The sequence below is a fragment of the Botryllus schlosseri genome, chromosome 13 (genome assembly GCF_051294905.1).
Source record: "Botryllus schlosseri isolate E-star chromosome 13, Bs_hap1, whole genome shotgun sequence".
NCBI classification, from domain to species: domain Eukaryota; kingdom Metazoa; phylum Chordata; class Ascidiacea; order Stolidobranchia; family Styelidae; genus Botryllus; species Botryllus schlosseri.
The window spans coordinates 20544652-20565164 of record NC_137248.1 but is presented as its reverse complement, the minus strand read 5'-3'; positions in this window follow the sequence as shown (position 1 = coordinate 20565164).

Here is a 20513-nt window from a genome sequence, read left to right as displayed (position 1 = left end):
CTGTCGGCGGGCTGGGTATAGGAAAATTAAGTACTTGGCGGGTCAAATTCCTAAATCGATACATTAATCGCGTATTTATTACTGCGGAGCATGGACCGGAGCCGGATTGGATATCCGGCCGGATTTTTACAATTTTGGCCGGACCAGATCGGAGCCGGATCACTACTTTTTTGATCCGGCCAGAATCTTTATGGATAAGAATGACTTTTATAACTATATAACTACCAACCAACCACACGTAAGTAACCTCCAAGTCAGTGTGAACATAAACGAGGCATATTTATCAATTCAAGGAACCTCCGTACCGAGTAGGGCCGGATTTCTGGCCGGACATTTTCATTTTTGGACGGACCGGATTGGAGCCGGATCAGTACTTTTCCTGATACGGCCAGAGCCGGACCAGAGAATTGAACAACTGGATCGGAGCCGGACCAGAGAATTTGTCGATCCGCTCCGCACTAGTATTTATCACCCTATAATAAGGAATAACTCGTATATCATGTAATTTCAAGTTGAAAACATAAGGCCCAAAACAGTATTTAATGAATTTTAACGTAATATACTCCAAGCGGTTGAAGTCAATGAGATGTGTGGTCGATCAAAGTTTTCGACAAGTTCTTCGAGCTGTGGTTGCATGTCGGGCGTAGAAACCCTTGGTAGAGACTGCACGTGAGCATCAGTGAAATTGGGACGCAGCTTTGTCTGTTCATTTTCACGGTCGAAAATGTTTTCTCGCAAATGTATGTATGTAGGTAGACCAAAACAGACCAAGTTGTTTCATGGCCATCTTTCTCCGGCCGCGGGCTACATTATCATGCCTTATTACTATATTTTTCATTAATACACCGAATCCATCGTAAATGGCTATAATTATCGCGATGCCGAATCTGTATATGATTTTAAAACGAGGCCTGGTAATTTGAGCCAGCATGCAGCCCAATAGGATCGGTTTTCATACTTTCGCTCTTCTACAAAGTTGCGTATTTTAGTTGTGACTGTTCATTGCAAATAAAACAAGGTGGTGAAGTCCTGCCGTTATCAGTTTAGGACTAACGTGACGTGAAACCAAAGGGGAGGACACTAAGGTGTGCTACAGTACAGAGGTACACACACCATTTGATTCCATCCCACCACTAAAAACACATCATGACCAGCGAACACCAGACGTGTAGCGAACTGGGTTTATGTATTCACACCCAGAAGGTGGTACACAAAAACAGAAGCCAACTCATATTTATATCAGGTTATAAATCCTACGTGCCTACGTGCATAGTATGTTACGTTCCTACGTCCTTGCGTGTCAGTATCATTTGGATTAAAATTTTGTGTTTGATTCATACCGTAGTGTAAGTCTCAGGTACGTACTGGCTCCGTGTACCATGGATGGTGAACGGGTGCGAGTACACACTTATTTTTTCGCCAAGAGCGCATATGGTGTCGACTGACTTTACCGGCTACGCCTTTTTGCTGCGTTGAATCCCACTGCCATTCCTAATCACGGGAATAACATATACTGATGTAAACGAGTGTAAAAATATTTTTAAAAACGCTGAGTGACGTTATTCCAGTGTCGACACGACACACAACTGGAATATGATTCTTAAGCGAGAGCGTGCTCAACAGCCCAAGTCATCGCATTGCCTACATTACTGTAAATCCATGGGTGGAAATTGAGTGTATTTATTCAATTCCCACAATAGGACGGCGTGCAAATTAGGTGTGCATCACTTTCAAGTACCAAATTTTGCTTTCACACCCATTTCAGCGGGTGAAAATGTGAAAGTGCAGTCACACTTTAAGAGTGCCATTTATCTGATTTAAACCCTATCTTAGGGTGAAAATGGGCTACACACGATTTTCGTTTGCAGTGCATGCGACGAGAGACCAGCAATACGATTTTAGCCATTCATCAATGACCAGTATTATGTTCCTTCTGGTGAATAGTTATAAGTCAAATCCGCACTCATAGAGACGACAAGCTCTAATAGAAACGCAAGCAGAGAGCGCGAATGTGTCATGAGACATAGCCTTTTCCATGATTCGTCATCTTTCATCTTGTGCCAGTTTATATCCAATTTCTGACGCCCATTACTATATAAAATTACCAATCACATTCAACTGAGATGTCAATTTGGTAATTCTTTTTGCCGACGATTCTCCTGTTCGGCATAAAAGCGTCCTTGCCCCGCCCATGTAATTCATTGTCAACCACGATTTATAAAACACACTTCCTAATTCTCAGCGTCAACGAGTTTTAGTACTGGTTTGGCGATAGTGCATGGCTATCAGTTCATCAAAACACGGAAGCTATGCAGGCAATGTGCTGATGTTATTGGACTGGGTTGGGCGTCGACTCACGAGTTTAAATATTGAGGACACAAGTATTATCGTCGCTTGTGTTATATAAATACAGAACTTAATGGTCGTGTTTGGCTTGGCTGTTGTTATTTTTTACAGGGAAACCAATGAACGTAAAGACCATCTCAGCATTTCTAAGGGCGTTCGCAGCAGGTCACCACTGCCGGTAAACAGCTGGTTAGAATGTTTGAGATGGGATAACCGCGATCGATCCACGCATTGACAAATATATCCTATGACACTTCTCATAAATTCGAAAATAATTGACGTAATAATATTTTCTGACGGTCGCGCATATGTGATCCGTATTGGCGGCGTGTGTCGAATAGCAATCCGAATACAGTAACATACAACAAAGTGGGTCGTGCTAAAAGTCAGTCACACATGAATAATGATTACAGCCCGTGCGATAACCGACTTCTGAGACGATACCGAAAACTTGCATCTTGACCGATAACCTCGACATATTCGGCCGATATTCAAAAGATGTGGCACCGCATTTTCAAACCTTCAGGGCATTTATTTGAACTGATTTCAAGTCATTGCTATGATTGAGCATGAAATAACCTAAAAAAACTGCATCTGAACACCAGTATACTATAAAAATTACATCAATAGTCTAGCGCAGTGGTGGGCAACCTTTTGCTATTCACGGCCGCATTTCGATTACTTATGTAGCCTACGGCGGCATTCCAGTGCATAAGCCGTAATCAACTAACTGGGCGTCAAATACCCTTGTTAAACTGTCCATTTCCGTTGAATTCCGGACTAATCTACTTACTCATATCGGCAAACTATACACACCGAAATCGCGAGTTGCCATGTTTTGGATAATTTCTAGGAACATTATGGTCGCGCAAAGCGCGAAAATTTATTCAGATTCACAAATGAATTTTGTCATTATTATTAGTATATTTTCATATTGCAACAAGTATTTATCCTTTATCACCCCATGTGATCAGATTCACTGGTGGAGTTGATGGAGGTATAGCGTCTTCGGAAATTTAGGACAAGTTGCACATGATGATGCATCTTAGGGTGAACTGATTATTACTGGTCACTTTGTTGCATGCTATTATTTTTTGACCTCCCATAAGGATTGTCGGTAGCGTATAGTCGAAATATATTGGAATCGCCTGAACCAGTGGTTCCCAACCTTTTTGGATGTCGGGACCGCATTTCAAGCTTCAGAGTACGAATGGAGCCGCATGAAGACACTCGAGTATATGCTACTTGTAACGAAAATTTAAATGTAGATAGCCTACTACTGCTCTCATGCCTTGAACGGCTTTAGACGAAACTAATATCCCTCATTTTAGCATTCATATAGAGAAATTGCCTATAGCTATTCATAGAAACAAACAATAACTGTTGTCTATTATATTTTGTGGCATATTTAGAGGTCAATCAGAGCCGCAAGAAGGCTACTTCGGAGTCGCATGTGATTCTGAGAGCCACGGTTGGGAATCCAAGGCCTAAACATACCAGAAACAAATTTCTTTCGTGAGAAGCACACTATTCCGAGTTGGTATTTCTAAATGGGGCACATCATTTTTGTCTACTGTTCGCGTCTGTACTGTGGGGCTCAGATTGCAAAGGGCGCTACTATGAAGTAGAGGATTGAGTCGTGCGCAGCGCGAAGAAAATTTCAAGATTATTTAAAATTCAATTAATCAAAAATTCAATTTGCCTGTTGTCGACGGCCGCCAACACATGCTAATTAAATTACGTGTCACGGCCGTACAAATTTCCTTCTACGGCCGCAGGTTGCCCACCCCTGGTCTAGCGGTAGCAGATTATACTTCGCTGACCCCCTACTACCATGTTGTGAAGTCACAAAAATTACACATTTGATATTCCTTTCATGTCCAACACCGTTATTTCTTTGGAACTGCAATAAAGACTCAATATTATCGTCGAACCGATAATAATAATTCAGGCTCTAGCCATTATCGAGAATATAGGCCTGGTTAAAAGTTACCAATGTATAATCGAATCGCCTTATTGCATACTATAAACACCAATAACAACTACCAAATTTGTACTGGGTTTTCCTGAAGTTAGATCAGATCAATGGACTGCACACTGCACAGTGCGAAGTTGTAGTCCAGGGGAAAAAATGACATATTCTCGAAGTCCGTCCTAGTGAGGCTAACCGTATTTGATGCGCGGATTTTTCAAGAAAGAGTGTTCATGGTTCAACCTCTATGAGGCAGTATTAGACAGAGATATATGAATTACCACTAAAAGGGGTTAGCGCTCGTGTGAGATACTTCGGTTGATCTGAAGTACCATTTAAAACACCAACGAGGTGGTGTACAATACATGTACAACTTTACAACCGCGCAATATTTCCTTGAAGTGCTAAAACCCAGCATAAATTCATATCATGAAATTTCTGATTGAAATAGTCTTTTTTTCGATATTTTTACGATGAGATCTCGGTGCATCAACAGCGAAGATGGCCAGTTTTATGACTGAGAAAGAACACAATGCTGTCGACACACATGGTACTAAAACTAGATTATGAACTTCTCGTCGTAGACGTATGCACAGTTGCACACAATTGTTTGAATAGGTTACAAATTTTATAGTCACATTGTAAGTTATCACGAAACGATTGAACGCAATGTATTGTATGCCTGTACTCTTAGAAATTGAATAGATCAGTGTCTATCGGATGACATTACCACCAAGACAGTAACGCTTATTAAAGCTGCGTTAATAATATTAACATCCACACATGCACAAATTGCACATGCACACATAGGTTTCCATGCAAGCCTCATTTGCAAAAATTATATGCATAACACAGCTATGGGTGTTTTGAGAATCGCAACGTTACCACAACATTAAAGCACAGACGGCTTGTGGCTCAGGTATACTCAGAGGAGAACATAAAATCGATCTAATAGAAGCAATGTCCCGTATTCGTACAGTGGTGTCACTGGCGAACCAGCTGTTTCCAGATAACCATTAAAACGCTAGCTATCGCGTCAAGCAGCACTTTATAGGAAGTAGTCATATCCTATATCTGCATCGCAGGGGAAAGCCTGATAAGCCCGAATTACAATTCAAAGTTCATTAGTGTTGGTGGTTGCACTGAAGTTTGTCTGTCATCTCAAATAATAGCGCACGGGTCATTCTTTGGCTTCCATGGATTGTGAGTCTTTGGCGCTCTGTATAGCAAATAATCCGAAGAACTTTGCGTGTTACAGAAGTCCAACAGCTCGGTACAGGACTGCGAGACCATAATACGTTCCCGTTTATTCGACTCGTACTGTAGCTGTTTTACATTCCTCTCAGCCTCGTGTATCTTTGCGGCCGACATGATGTTGTTTCAGCCGAGATGCTTGATCATAAATATTTCAATGGCTATACGGTACCCTCTCCTGTCAAATGAAGAATAATCGGTTAAAACATCATTTATCTCGCATGGCGATGGCGAAGATCAAAACACCCGCTTGCGCTATCTGTCACGTGCTATTGAGTTAAAACAACGCCCTTGTGAAAATTACACTGAACATCTCGACAGCTGTGCGACATTTATGACTGGACGTAAGAACGTACGCGATTTGGCCTAAATTCGCGATACGCGACAACACATACTGCGCAGCAGGTTGCTTAAACCTTACTGTATGAATAAGCTACCCTGATGGAATACACAGTACCGGAAACAGCTAATAGAAGCCTCGCGTGAAATTGGTGCCGACAGTATTTCCCTCTTGGCCGAAACGAATTGACGTCTGATGTTACGTGCGTGGCAAATAAACATTGTGTGACGGCGTAGCGATGAAATGGTTGTCATAAAACTCTGTTGCGTATCATACGGCTTGCCTTGGCTATTAACGCCAAACTTCTACAAATAACTGCATTTTAAAAATGTGCAACTAGAACTAGAACTACTCACTTTTCCAAATCCGCAACAAGAGCTAGAACTGCTGGAAAGCCGTCAACTAACTAGACTGGTAGCTCGTACAAGTCTGACTAACGCTCTAACTAACACTCTTACAGCATGACAGACGATACCACACTTCCACGCCCGTCGTATTCGATCAGACCATGTAGCGTACTACCTACTACTTACGTCAAATTTCGTGGGATCTGATCTATAGGCAATTACGCACTCTTGACATTTTCTCCGACCTGACTGTACGACGCATTATGCACTTGTGCTACATCAGCCAAACGCATGCACGAATGAAAGCACGCTGGCTGCTGAAATTTCAGAAAATGGGAAAGGTTTCGTTGCACAATGCACAGATGTATACACTACACAACTACACAAGTCTCTATTAGCCAGACAATTTTATGACAACAGACTGCATCTACCTCGAGTAACGTAAAACCTGTTCGGTGCGACGTAATCGTGGTAACCCGAGTTCCAGACGCTTACTCGACTATTTCAGGCCCGATGAAATGATGTGGTTTCGCACGGTCACACGGAAAAGTACTCCGTGTGGCTTCACGAGGCAATGCATCTATTGTTTAGACCTCGCCTTTATTGAGAGGTGGAATTACTCAGGCTCGGTCGTTTCCGGTTGTGAACTGGCAGGGTAAAAAGCTGGTTATCGATGAAATCCAGTTAAGTGACGCATTGCACCATAAGTGAGTGAAGACTAGTGATCGAGATTACTGGGCTCCAATTTGATATATCGATCTACACAGGCCACTTCATTTTCATCGTTTTTGTCAATTTTATTTCTGTATACTGTACAGTACATGCCTCTTATCTACATTTTGCAGGCAAGGAAATTGGTTGAATGAAAGACCAATGGTTCGACTTATCCCTTCATCCCAATCGCCTGGTGTGTTCAAATAATGAATTTGTAACTAATATACTGATCTGAACTGAAAGTGATCGTTCGTGAATAGTATTATACATCGAGATGATTAGGTGAAAAGCGGGTTTATATCTGCATTAAATCTGTGATTGATGTGGTCGTTTGGTATCCTTCTATTTATCATCCTTTTAGGTAACCTATTGTCGGTTTAGGTTGGGTGTTTGAACAACAGGCACATGTCGATTCTGGTGCTTGCTACTGTCTCTACGTTGAGTCACAACCTTGTGGCGTTTTAACGGTAAGAAATAGTAGGAAAAGGAGCGAACCGGGTAGCATAAAAAAATTTGGCCAGACAACTTCGTAGTCTGCGCTGAAACAACATAAGGTATATCTCGCCACTTTGCGTGTGCATTTCAGGTCTACCATTGGTATCGACGTCACAGATAACAGTAATTGTTGATCTCAGCGAAATAAAGTGGCCAGAATAATCTTGACGGAGGCATCGGGTGTTCGTTGTTCAATGTTCATTGATCATATATCGATCACAACATTCTTCTGCGGTTTGGATCATTGCTGCGCTGTACTCCATACAGTTTTAACAGCCTCGGATATTCATCAGCTATAAATAAGTCATTGAGCAGAGAGTATTTATACTTTCGGTGTAATATCACAATGACTTTCAAATCCACATACGAATAGCGAAATCTCATCTCAGCAAATCATACTTCAGATTAAGTTTGTTTTGTCACTGTCCTGAACTAAAATTCGCTGTCCATGTCAAATTGTCAGACCTCGCATCTGACGGTAATGTGCACCAAATACTGTTGATCGCCGCTGCCAATCGATATTTACGCCTAATGCATTCGAAATGACGTGATGTTTTCTCTACTCGTCAGCACTTTCGGCCAACTAAGTTTAACTAAGATTTCTGCAATCGCGGGTCGATCTGAGTGCAGTCATTGCAATGACTGCTGTCTTCTGTGTGACTAAATGCAAATATAAAAACCACGGATAGTGAGAGCACGCGTTGTGAATTAAACAAATACAGAATAATAGGGAGCTTTGTGTAATGTGTTATCAAACCCAGGGATATCTAGAGTTTTAGATATCCCTGATCAAACCACTCATCGACTTTGCGCATAATTCGAAATCTTCATCTCATTCTGTAGTCAAAACATGGTCGAGCTCGAAGACTCGTTGTTCAATCGTACATCAAACAGGCCGCATAACTATATACTTTATAACTATAAATAAATTTACCACAATCCTATTACTGGAATAGGTTATCCTAGAAAACCCGAAAGCACTTCCGCTGAATTGGGTGGCTCACATGAATTCTTGACCGCGTATGTGGTGACCCAAAAATCTGACACTGTGCGCGTGGATGATAGACTAGCTACGAATCTTTCATGCTGCCTTTCTCGTGGCGCAAAACAGTGAAAAAGTATACAAAAACGCACTTCAAGTTGTATTGTAATTCTAGTGAATGAAAAGGTGCGTCCAGACTTATAAAAACTACTGGATGTCCAAAATGCGCAAGTAGAATTGGAACTAACAGCATTTAAGAAATCCGCAACTAACTAACTAAAAGTCATTTAACTGAATTTATTTTCGAATCAACTCAAATTTGATTTTACCGGAGTCGGATCGGCTTACCACATGATCACCAGCACAAGTTTCAAATGGGCGGGATTTCGATCCCTAAAACCCATCCCGTGGATACGTCACTGTCTGTAATGGTGCTGCAAGGACATCATCATACGACAGAACGCGAGCGGCGAGATAGCATAATTGTGGCATGATCTATAGCTGCAATACCAATGGTTTGCGGGTTTGAGTCCGACCCAGGTTGATTCCGAAATTCCTGTCTCAGTCTTGGAGGTTTATATGTGCTCCTCCCCGCCACGTGATCCGTGAAAGAGGTGTCCTATGAAACCCAAGAAGTGGGCCGTGCTAGAAGTCGGGAAATACGGAATAAAAAATAAAGGGCCGTATGCGCTAACATGTTTTGAACTCAAACTGGAGCTCAAACAGGGGTTCAGGAGATATTTCCAGAGCACCAACACCAAAACGTCAATGATCTAGCGTTCACTCGCGCCGAATTTGATCAAAAAGTAAACAACCGCGGGAGGTTGTTTAAAATGTAGTTCAGTGCTTTTGCTTGGTTGTCGCTGATTGTGGTCTCCTGTTTCTCGCGACTGGTTGACTGTAAATTGGTTCATGTTGAAGACGTAGGTGCACAATTTGCTATCTTTCCGTAAATTAGCAGACTTTCTAAGCTGTAGGAATATATTTTAGATGTTTCCGAACCCAGTTTCACCAATGTGAGGCCAAATGGCTTACAGTTTACTGTTAGTTGATCGGTATACCGGTATTAGCGAGTATATTGGTGAACCAGGAAATCCATACGACTGCCTCAAGGTACCGGTAATGAAGATGCAATATTCTTGTCTTGCGCCTTGTAGGTTTGAATGAAAGACCTTCGGGTCAAAAATAAATGAAAATTATGACCAAGTCTGACGTCTGTATACAGTGTACAGTTTTTGAAGTACCCTGCGGGGTGCAATTGACGAGGCGTTTTCCCTATAAAGTTTGATATATTTCACCATCATTGAAGCTATATGCCAGTACAGCCGATATTACAATAGATTGTCCTCATAGCCCAAATGACCGGGTTGGAATCCCGGTACGTTTAGCGTAATATATTTGGTGTACCACGACGGTTTTCAGCGTCACAGATGTGTATATTAGTAGAATCTTTGATGTGCACGAGACACCGATTCCATATTGGCGAAATGGAAAGCACGTAGCTGCCGGCTGCCAATGTCACGGCATGTCATGAATTGCTGAATCCTCTTTTATGTAACTGTTTTTAGTTTAGTATGAAGTATGAGTACGGAATTTAGTAAAATGGACCCAAGACAAAACTGAAAGTTGATTTGCTTGCTAATGATGTAGGTTGTCGATTGAGTAATGGGAGCAGAAGCTATATGGATTTGTACTTGACGTCAGGAATCATGGTCCTGTGATTTGCGCTCGCGGTTGGCTGTAGATAGGTTGGTTTTGGAGCCGCATGTCTTGCAAATCTCTATATTATAGTAATTTTACAGGTTTTAGGTTACATGAGTGGAAATATATACACGTCCTACCAACGATAAAGCGTTTCACTAATCTAAAGATTCTCGGATTAGGTCACAGTCAATGAGAACCGGCATTATCAAGTGATGTCGGCCAAGAGACCTCAAAAATGTGCATAATATGCAATAATATTATGTTGGAAGAAGACACATATACAATTATACATATACAAAAGAATCACCATGAAACTAAAGGTTATCGATTCCGATTTTGATGTACTTCGCAAAGAAGAGGGGACTAACTATCCTGGCTCGTATATCAATCGCTAGAGATTTTGGCTGAATATCAATACAAAGTTATCTGTCTGAGTCAAATTCCCCAAAAAGTCAATGACTGCAAGAGTAGGCCTACTCTAGTGATAGGACCGAGAAATCAAAAAACCAGTCATGGAATTGTGCATAATATGACTGCTAGGGAATTGAATCATGTTGGGGGAAGGTAGCCTACATCAACATGGACCACATTCATCTCGATTTCTACAATTGCTAGAGATTTGGGCTGAATATCATTACAAAGTTTGCTGTCTGTGTCAAATTCCCCAAAAAGTCAATGACTACAAGAATACTCGAGTGGTAGGACCGTGAAATCAAGAAACCAGTCATGGAAATGTGCAAATATGACCGATTTGGAATTGTACCATGTTGGGGGAATGTTGCCTACATGAACAATTGAACATGGACCACATTCATCTCAATTTCTACATTAGCATCAACATGCAACTGAAGGTTGTCCATTCTGATATTGATGTAGCCTACTGTGCCTGTGTGATGATGGGACTAACTACCTTGGTCCGAAAGTCAATTGCTTTATATCTTGACTGACCGTCATTCCGAAGTTTGATGCTTGAGTCAACTCGCCAAAAATATGAATATACCACCAATCGAAATATAGTGAATGATTAGATCGACTCTGAAAAATGCTTCGGTTGGCACTATGATAAGGGATGTACAAATCTTACATATTCTCTAACAAATAATCTTTTATCTCTAGCAAGGTACTTACAATAATGCTTGAAAGTATGATAGCATGGTATTTTATCATGTCTAGAGCAGAAAATGTTAGGTGTGCACACTGTGCAGTACTCATGATTGAATGAAAAGGTTTTTAGTTGGATGAGTTTGTATTTGTAGACTATTTTCATTTCATGTGTTTGGCTATCATGATAATTTATTGTGTGATGATGAAGACCAGACCCTGGAGATTCCTATTTACTTGACAAAAATGCAAATTGAAGGATTTCAGTTCTTTTCACAAACTGTTCAAGTATACAACATGATCATGAACAATGAAATAAGTCTGTCGATTTGTGTTACTTTATCAGTTGAGAATGTTGAATATATGCTGTGCAGATATGGTAGTTGGATTGGATTGTCGGGCTATTGAGAGAACACAGTAATGCCGGAATCTCGGCAAGTTTTGCGCAATTGATTAGGGGAGCACTGATGATTCTCAAGGTGACAGTAAGGTACTCCCAAGGAATTAAGGAAGCACAGGACACTCATTCCGTTCGGGTTAGATTCGAATGTGGGTAAAACAATGAAGGTGATATTCCGCACTGTGAACACACAGAACAAGTTGTGCGGGGTGAGGACAGTGGGTGAAAAGCGCCATTGGCCCTCGATTATTACAGACAGTGTGGTGTCAAATATATATTCATAAGCCAGGATATTGTAAATTTTCGCCCTGTCCTTCAATTTACCTCCTGGCAGGGCATGGCCAGTAAAGCCATGTCTAAATTTTGGAACTTTAAAAGCATGATGGCAAAGCTAGCAATGGTATTTGATTCGAAAATGGTTACAGAAATATAGCCGGAGTTTTGTGAATGTGCTCAGCTGCTCATCATTGAAATGGACATAGCGCTAGCGACCGCTGAGTTCCACTACTCTATAGTTCCACTATAGAAATTAAACATGGAACGGCTACGACCGATTTTGCAGCTTCGTTCCGCTTCGCAGAGGCTGGAGAGGAGAATTGTTTTGCGTAAGCGACTGTAGGATTTCTGGCAAACCAAAAGCTATCTTCCCGAGCGCAGAAATTATTGAATCTGGTCTTGATCGAAAGCTACTGTTGCACCGATTCCGAAAATATAAATTTAAATAATGATCAGGCACTGATCCACCTAGAATCTGTCCTCCAAGTCTGAAATATCGGCATTGTTCAGAACAATCGGGTAACCGCAACACAATGACCATAACAATGACCCGTTGCGACTCTCCGATTGTTCGAACAATGCCGATATTTCGACTTGAAGGACGGATTCTAGGTGGATCAGTGCCTGATCATTATTTTAATTTATATTTTCGGAATCGCTGCAACAGTGGCTTTCGATCAAGACCATATTCAATAATTTCTGTGCTCGGGAAGATAGCTTTTGGATTGCCAGACATCCTTCAGTCGCTTACGCAAAACCACTCTCCACTCCAGCCTCGGCGAAGCGGAACGAAGCTGCAAAATCGGTCGTTGCCGTTCCATGTTTAATTTCTATAGTTCCACAAAAACCTTGTTTTGTTTACCATTCGGTCGGCCTTGAGTAGCTTTGCAGGGTGCAAATTGAGCATCTATTTACTGTACGCTAGCTCGTCTCAATGATCATCAGTTCGTCTGAACGGCGTGTAAATATTGATGGTGGATCGCGAGAAATTTTGAACTGATGTTTCGTTTGAGTTATGTTCGAGCGAACAGACGATCAGACTTGAACGTGTTCAATGTTGGTGCATACGGCCCAAAAGGTATCGGTCTCGTGTAATAGGACAAATGTAGTCGAAACACCATGAATATCAAAGAAACAAACAACCGCAACCGAACACCTGCATAACCGACACACCGACTTCTGTCCAATTTGCCTGGAATAGAATTCGAAAGATACAGGTGATATATTTGTCAATATCCTGACCAAATATATACTCCTTTAACTTCCCAGCTCAAACTTCAACACTCACGCGCGTTTCCCCCGTCCGACATACGCAATACAGATTCTAGATATGCGTAAAGCTCAGCAGTACTATTGCTTTGACAGGGGGTAAAAAACAGCCGGGTTTGATTTTTCCTATCGAATTGACATGTCCCGACGCGAATATTTCTGAGTGTTAAATATAGTCACGAATATTAACGATAGAAATAATATTTACGTTCTAGTTGCCGCAATTCCTGTCAGAAACGTTGATTGGGACTGAATCTCGGTAGATCCAATCGCACTCTATGCGGTGTGGTTTAGGTGGATTAAAGCATTAAAGCTTCGATTCGAGTTGGGTATATTCGAATACCACTCATTACGAATTCATGCCAATAACAAGGAATCGAAGTGTTCAAATATGTATTTATCATGCGAGCTCTAACGCAATTATAAATTGCTCAAAATTTGTTTAAGTAATATGACATATTGATCTGTGATAATACTATCATTCGATCTGTATACCGCACCCAGAAATGTCTACCCCTGTCCTACATGTTCTGAATAATATGCAGTGCGGTCAGGGGAAGCAAGTGAGGCAGCGCCTCACCTGTCGTTAGGAGGAGTGGGATAAAATTGTGAGAACCTTCAATGATTAATTAATGACATTATCCGTGGATGTTCACGAATATCTAAATTTGAACATTTTCGCCGAACATCCACAATTTTCATATCTATTGTTCACAAATACAGTGCAACAGCAGATGTGAAGCACCTGCGAGTCTTGCTTCACCTGCGATAATGCAATTCATCATAAACAGCTCAGAATTTATTATAACTGGTATCAATAAAATGCTATTGTCACACTGATTCCGAAAATTCGAATATTAACAATGTCAGAGTACCAGAACTCTCTCAGATTTGCCAAGGAATGTGAAGTTCTACTTTATTACGTACAATGACAGGGAAGGGAAACAATGGTCAGGTGAGGCACAGACGACTCTGCCTCACTCAATAGTCGCTGACAATTGGATAATCGCAGCACAGCGAAACTCGCTATCGATTTCGGATACCGACAGTGCTGTATGCAATGTGGAGTTGCGACGGCAAATTTCTTAATATGGAGCAATCACATTGCCTCACCAGCAATGAACCTCACCTCACGTCACTGGTAATGGTTCAACACCAATATCGAGAAAACCATTACCGAGAATGATCATTACCGAGAATGGATATTACCGAGAATCAACTTACTGAGACGGTCATTGTCGGAAATTTATACCTGGGAATCGACAATGAATGTAGCAACGCCGTGACGCACATACACACGAATTGCACATATAGATAACATACTTGCATTGCATGTATTGCAGTCTCAATAATGTCCATTCTCGGTGGTGTCCATTCTCGGTATTGGTGTTTTCGGTATTGACCAGACACCGCAAAAATATTCCCCAGGGTAAATTCCGAAATGGGAAGGAAGTAGAAATATTCTGCTATTCTGTTCTGCATCTCGTCTGCAACGTGGGTGTGCTGGAATAGCCCTGTACGGATTTTGTAATTGGCAATATCGATCCATCTCAAGTAATTAGTTTGAGTGTGATACAACACGCAATCCAGCTTACTTAACAGTAGCACTGATGCCTTGCGTAAACAATTGTGTGTGGAAAGGAAAAAGAAAGGACGTAGTTTATTTTTGTCCTTGATGTTTTGCGGCATATACATCGACTCATGATAGACATACACACGATCTGTGCATATATGCATACCATGAGTGCATGATGTGCATACGCCGCTGGATAAGGAAGGTGCAAATATAGCCGTGTATGGCTTTCTAAGTCTTGCACCACCCCTCCATGCTATCTCAATAATGCATGAGCGCCAAGCAGGGAAGTCGTAAATACCAGTGTTACTAATCCAGTCTTTGTTCTGACCCGGCCGGGGATCGAAACCACGACCTACCGATGAAGAAGCCGGACGCTTCACCATTACGCCATCTTGTCGGCAAATCTGTGGGCCTATCTAAGTAACGGGATCGTCTCCGTTGAACAGATGGAATAGTTCCTCCTCAAAATCAATACTGATATTTGCAACAGCAGACCAATCATACATATATATATCGCCGTGGGTAATTCAGTAAACTGAACAGTCTTTACCTCAATTACCGGCGTTAGTGATTTTTATGTGTTTACTTAGGGTTACCATACGTCCTCTTTTAAGAGGATTTCTCCTCTTTTTTTTACTTTTTTGAAAGTGTCCTCGGAGGACGCCCTTTTGTCCTCTTTTTTGAGATTTTGTCCTCTTTTTTTTGAAAATTTAGGTCATATTTAGAGCAAAATGCGAGTGATGTGCCGTAAATTAGCACAGAAGTGACGCTCAGACTGGGCGAAAAGTTGACTTTTTTTTAGTCAACCGATCACAAAGTGGGAAAAATTCACCGTTTTCAGAATTCTTCTCCGGTTTTGCAAGTCTCAAATTTCTGGAAAAGATTTCCAAAATATGGTAACCCTAGTTTACTCGTTTCCGGCGATACGAATCACTCATTAGAAATCGATATGAACACTATTGTGTTATGTTCGTGCATTTTACGTCGGTATCGGTTGTCTCTTATTTGTCTAGGAGTAGTAATAACTGCAAATCATTATTTCCTCGTGTGTCGTGTTTCGTATTTATACCCTTGTATTCTGTTATCTACTGTCTTTTCTTTACCTGCATTCTGGATCGTGCCGCCTGTATTAAAGTCATTTTGCTGATAATATTCTGATTTCGTATTGCAACCTCGTCGTATGATTTGTTCAAACAAGATCAAGAACATAACATATTGATTCGAATTAGAACTTTGAAATCGACGCGCACAGTCGCGTAACCTGGACTGGGCACATTAGTTGTGCTCGACAGATCCCGAAAACGTTATTAGTTGGGCAAGTGTTTGCAACATTTGAATCTTTTTTACAAGTTCCGGCAGCTTCCTAAATACGCAGAAGTTATGTAGTATGGTGTTTTATGCTGTATGGAGGAATCTTGTACTGCAACTTTTTGAGACTTTTATACATTTTTTCCAATCAACATAACTTTTTTCGATTTTCATGCAAAAAACGTTTAGTGGAAATATTTGGAATTATATGTAAATAGATCGCTTTATTATTTGAGTGTTGTTTATTAAATTTGAGGTCTTCTTTGAATTGGCGTACATTCAGGCTAGAACGCCGAAAATTATATTTTACCTAGATCAATTTTTTCAGGCTATTGACCTTGTGGATATCGCCAACACTGAGTTTTGCTACATTGTCTTGCAAAGGGATCGTTTCGAGTATCTCATACCCTAATAATTTCAATGAACTTGTGCATAAATGCAACTTTTTAGCGCAACTTTTGTGAAAAATACATGCAACTTTTTACTGCAATTTTGTGAAAAATAAATGCAACTTTCCACGGATTTGACTGCAACAAAAACTTTCCCTAGAGATTATACTTATGTATTAATTTGACTGAGACGTTCGCTGCGCATGCCGACACAGAACACTGGCATTTGATGTTCTACTAGCATTATAAAAGGGTATGAATAAATAGTGATTCTATGCGACCACTGAGTGCGGACATCGAAGTCATGTTTGAATCGAATGTGCTTCAATTGCGGAGACGCATAATTTTGACCCATTATGCTCGCAACATCTGAGGTAAATATGCAATGTTTTGCAAATTCTATCAAAGTGAACTATTTACCTAATTTGTCAGTGGGCAATTGAAACACGAAGATAGAGTATTCCTGCTCGTGTAATCCTAGGTAAGCGACGTACGCAAGGACATGATTTGTCACGTCATCAAGCCGCTTAAATAGGCATTGAAAAATGTGAATAGGCTGGCATGCAAATTAGTCGCATCACACAAATACCGGATAACCTGGTCTATGGCACTTAAAAATCCATATGAACGGAGCAACTTTTCAGCTCTTTACCGATATTAATGAACCCTTTACCCTTAACGGGTTCCTTCCCTGGACGTGTCAGTAAACCATTGAATAGTATATTGATATTGGAATAAACAGTACTATTTTCTGGTTAGAGATATATTATGGTGTCATTGTATATCAACAACGGCATACGGCGTATAACATGGGTCTCCAACCTTTTTACAACCAAGAGCTACTTCTTGTTTACTGATTGAAGCGACAGGCTACCATTTACTCCCGTCGTTTACCCGTACCCGACTGAATTTTTCGCTTTTATATTCATAGCACCGGGCAGGAATCACATTGCTGTGTGTAAGACTTCTACGAGTCTTTTAAATCAAAACATATCATCTCAAATAGCTAGCCACCAAGATTATTTAAGAAATGATGAATTACTTCGCACCATGTTTGTATAAATTATACAGCGACAGTCAACTCAAATTTTAAAATAAATCATGTCACACATTAGACTGGACACCATGCTATCTGTTATCCGTTACAATTTCAATCTCAAGCTGTTCAGCATCCAGACATGACAGATTCCATTATACCGGACAGCAGCAACGAATATAGAAAGTTAGAAATATGGTACTAAAATGCGTTGAGTGTAAGAGAAACAAGTTGTGTCAAAAGATGCAATACGTAATGCTCATACACAGGGCCGTAACAGCACTTCGTCAGACCCCCCAAAACGTTGGTATTGGGCCCCCTATAGGGTGATAAACCGAGCCTAACTCAGACGCCCCTCACGCTCCGCGTTGTTTATCGATACTTATAGTATAAGTTGCGTCTCCATTTAGCGACTCAGCTTCTCTCGCCTAAACGCGCGAAGCGCGAGAAATTTCATGAATGAATCGGTCATTATGATCGGTAATTGCATATATATTGCTATCAATTTTTATCCTCTCTGCTCACTTAATCTGATTTACCGATAGAGCTGAGTGAGGTGTGTTTAAAAAGGTAGGACCCCTCAATAAAAATTAAACATCTTCGGGTGTACTGTATATATACCCGTTGGCAAGAACGAAACAGCACTTCGTCAGGTCCTCAAAAATAACCTGAGTCTTGGGCTTCCATAGGGTGATGAACCGACCCCCCATCACGTTGTTCGCTTCTACCACAAAAATATAGTTGTATAGTTTAGTGAGCCAGCGCGACGCGCGAAAATTGTCGATAAGTCATGACAAAATCGGTCAATGAGATCGTGAATTCAATATATATTGCTATGAATTTATTGTCCTCTCTACTCACGTAATTAGATTTGCTTGTAGAGCTGAGTGAGGTGTCTTGGAAGCTGTTTGGCCCGTAAAAAATAATTAAACATCTTCGGGTGTGTACCCGTTGGCAGGAACGAAACAGCACTTCGTCAGGCCCCCCAAAAAACTTGAGTTTTGGGTTCCCATATGGTCATAAACCGACCCCCCATTACGTTGTTCGCTTCTGCCACGAAATTACAGTTTAGCAAGCCAGCGCGAAGCGCGAAAATTGTCGATAATTCATGATTAAATCGGTCAATCAGATCGGGAATTGCATATAGATTGCTATCTATTTCTTGTCCTCTCTGCTCACGTAATCAGATTTACCGGTAGAGCTCAGTGTGGTGTCTTGGGAACTGTAGGGCCCGTAAATAATAATTAAACATCTTCGGGCAGGCGGATCCGTTGGCATGACTTCGTTACATAATGTTATTTCGTGACCTTCTGTCTGCTATATAAAATAATATAGAATCGCCCACACGTAGCCTACTAAACTAAAAAATCACACGATTTCAAAGTGGTATTTCTTCATTGGCTTATAATTTTTCCCTGCGGGATGATATTTGACAGGAACATTCGGCGCCAGTCATTTAAGCGCCTATGGACAATTAAACCGATATGTATTTTGTATATATAACGAAGTTTTCGGTCAGCATAAGGGCAGTCCTTTTCGGCCAAGGTTTTCTCGCTGCCGATCGTTAAGGCACACTTCTTGGAGTCGCATGTTACATGACCTAAAACTTTATATGTGTTGGTGCGTCGTGGCGCGGTAATGGCAACGCCGATATGCCCATTTCTAAAAATATTGTATACTCATTCTTAGGAGAAGTGTACCCAATAATCAACTTGAAATCATTTCTAAGTTACATGTTAGTGCGATTTAAACAAGAATAGCTAAATCAATCAATCTATATATTTAAAAGTTCACTGGTAATAATCTGACGAATATTGGTAAATGCTGCTATTCTATCTATTTTCAGAACATGCTAGCGGGCTACTCATCTTGTCCTTGCGGGTTACCTGGAGCCCTTGTGCACCGCCTTGGTGACCGCTGGCGTATAATCTCCCTTAATCTACCAGTAACATACACCTATTAAAATCTCTATGTGTCGGAGGTTTATCTGGGCTCCTCCCTCATCACCGATCCCGCTGTAAATACAGCGCCTTCAAAAGCCCAGAGGAAGAGAGAGCCGAACTCTTGAAAGATGGCAGCTAAAGATCACGATGAAGGAGCAAAAAGCAAAAAAGACACCTGACGTTAATGAATTCATGTACTGGGCGCAAATGACTATAATAGCGATAAGCGCCAATGATGTGTCAATAAAAACAAAACAAAAACACCTATAAAAGCAGACTGCTTGAATTAAGGAATTCTGTCGATTCAGACTGCCAGTGCATCTTTCAGACTTGGTAATCGTATCGATTACGATGATAATACATCGAAATTATCTTCGTAATCTGCTATCTGACATAGCTAATCCATTTCTTTATAAAAAAGACGATTCCTTTTCACTTTTGCGAGGACTGTGACATAAAGTGAACATTTGCGAACCGTGTGGGTGCGTCTTATCATATTATTGTCAGAGAAACGTCGGATTTGTATCCTCCACTGCTCATCATTAAGACTGGGCAAAATCGAGTAGGGGAGATGTGGTACCGATGGATCACTGGGACCGAAAATACTTGAAAAATTCTCCATGATAATTCCATGATTACACTCCGGGAATTTGTCTACAATTACATGCTGACAGAATCTTTCCTCACATGCAAAAAAATTCGACCTTCGTGAGTTATTGGGTCTGTGACGAATGATTTACGTTTTAGGGGGTGTAAAGTAAATTTGGATCGACATTTTCATTTTTCTTTATCACCTTTCAGACTAACAAACCCGCCATAATTTTTGATGCGAAGTATAGGGCTTGTATCAGGGTATATAATGGCATATATTATTTGAATCAATACCATCCTCGAGTGGACTATTTTCAAGTCAATTACAATATTTATGGGGTGGGGGACCTATGGTACCATAGCCAAATCAAGCAAAATAGATGGACCAACTAATCACTTAGCAACATAAATTCGCCTACATATATATAGGCTGTAAATTGTAGTTACCTGTGGTGTTTTATCGCTATTAC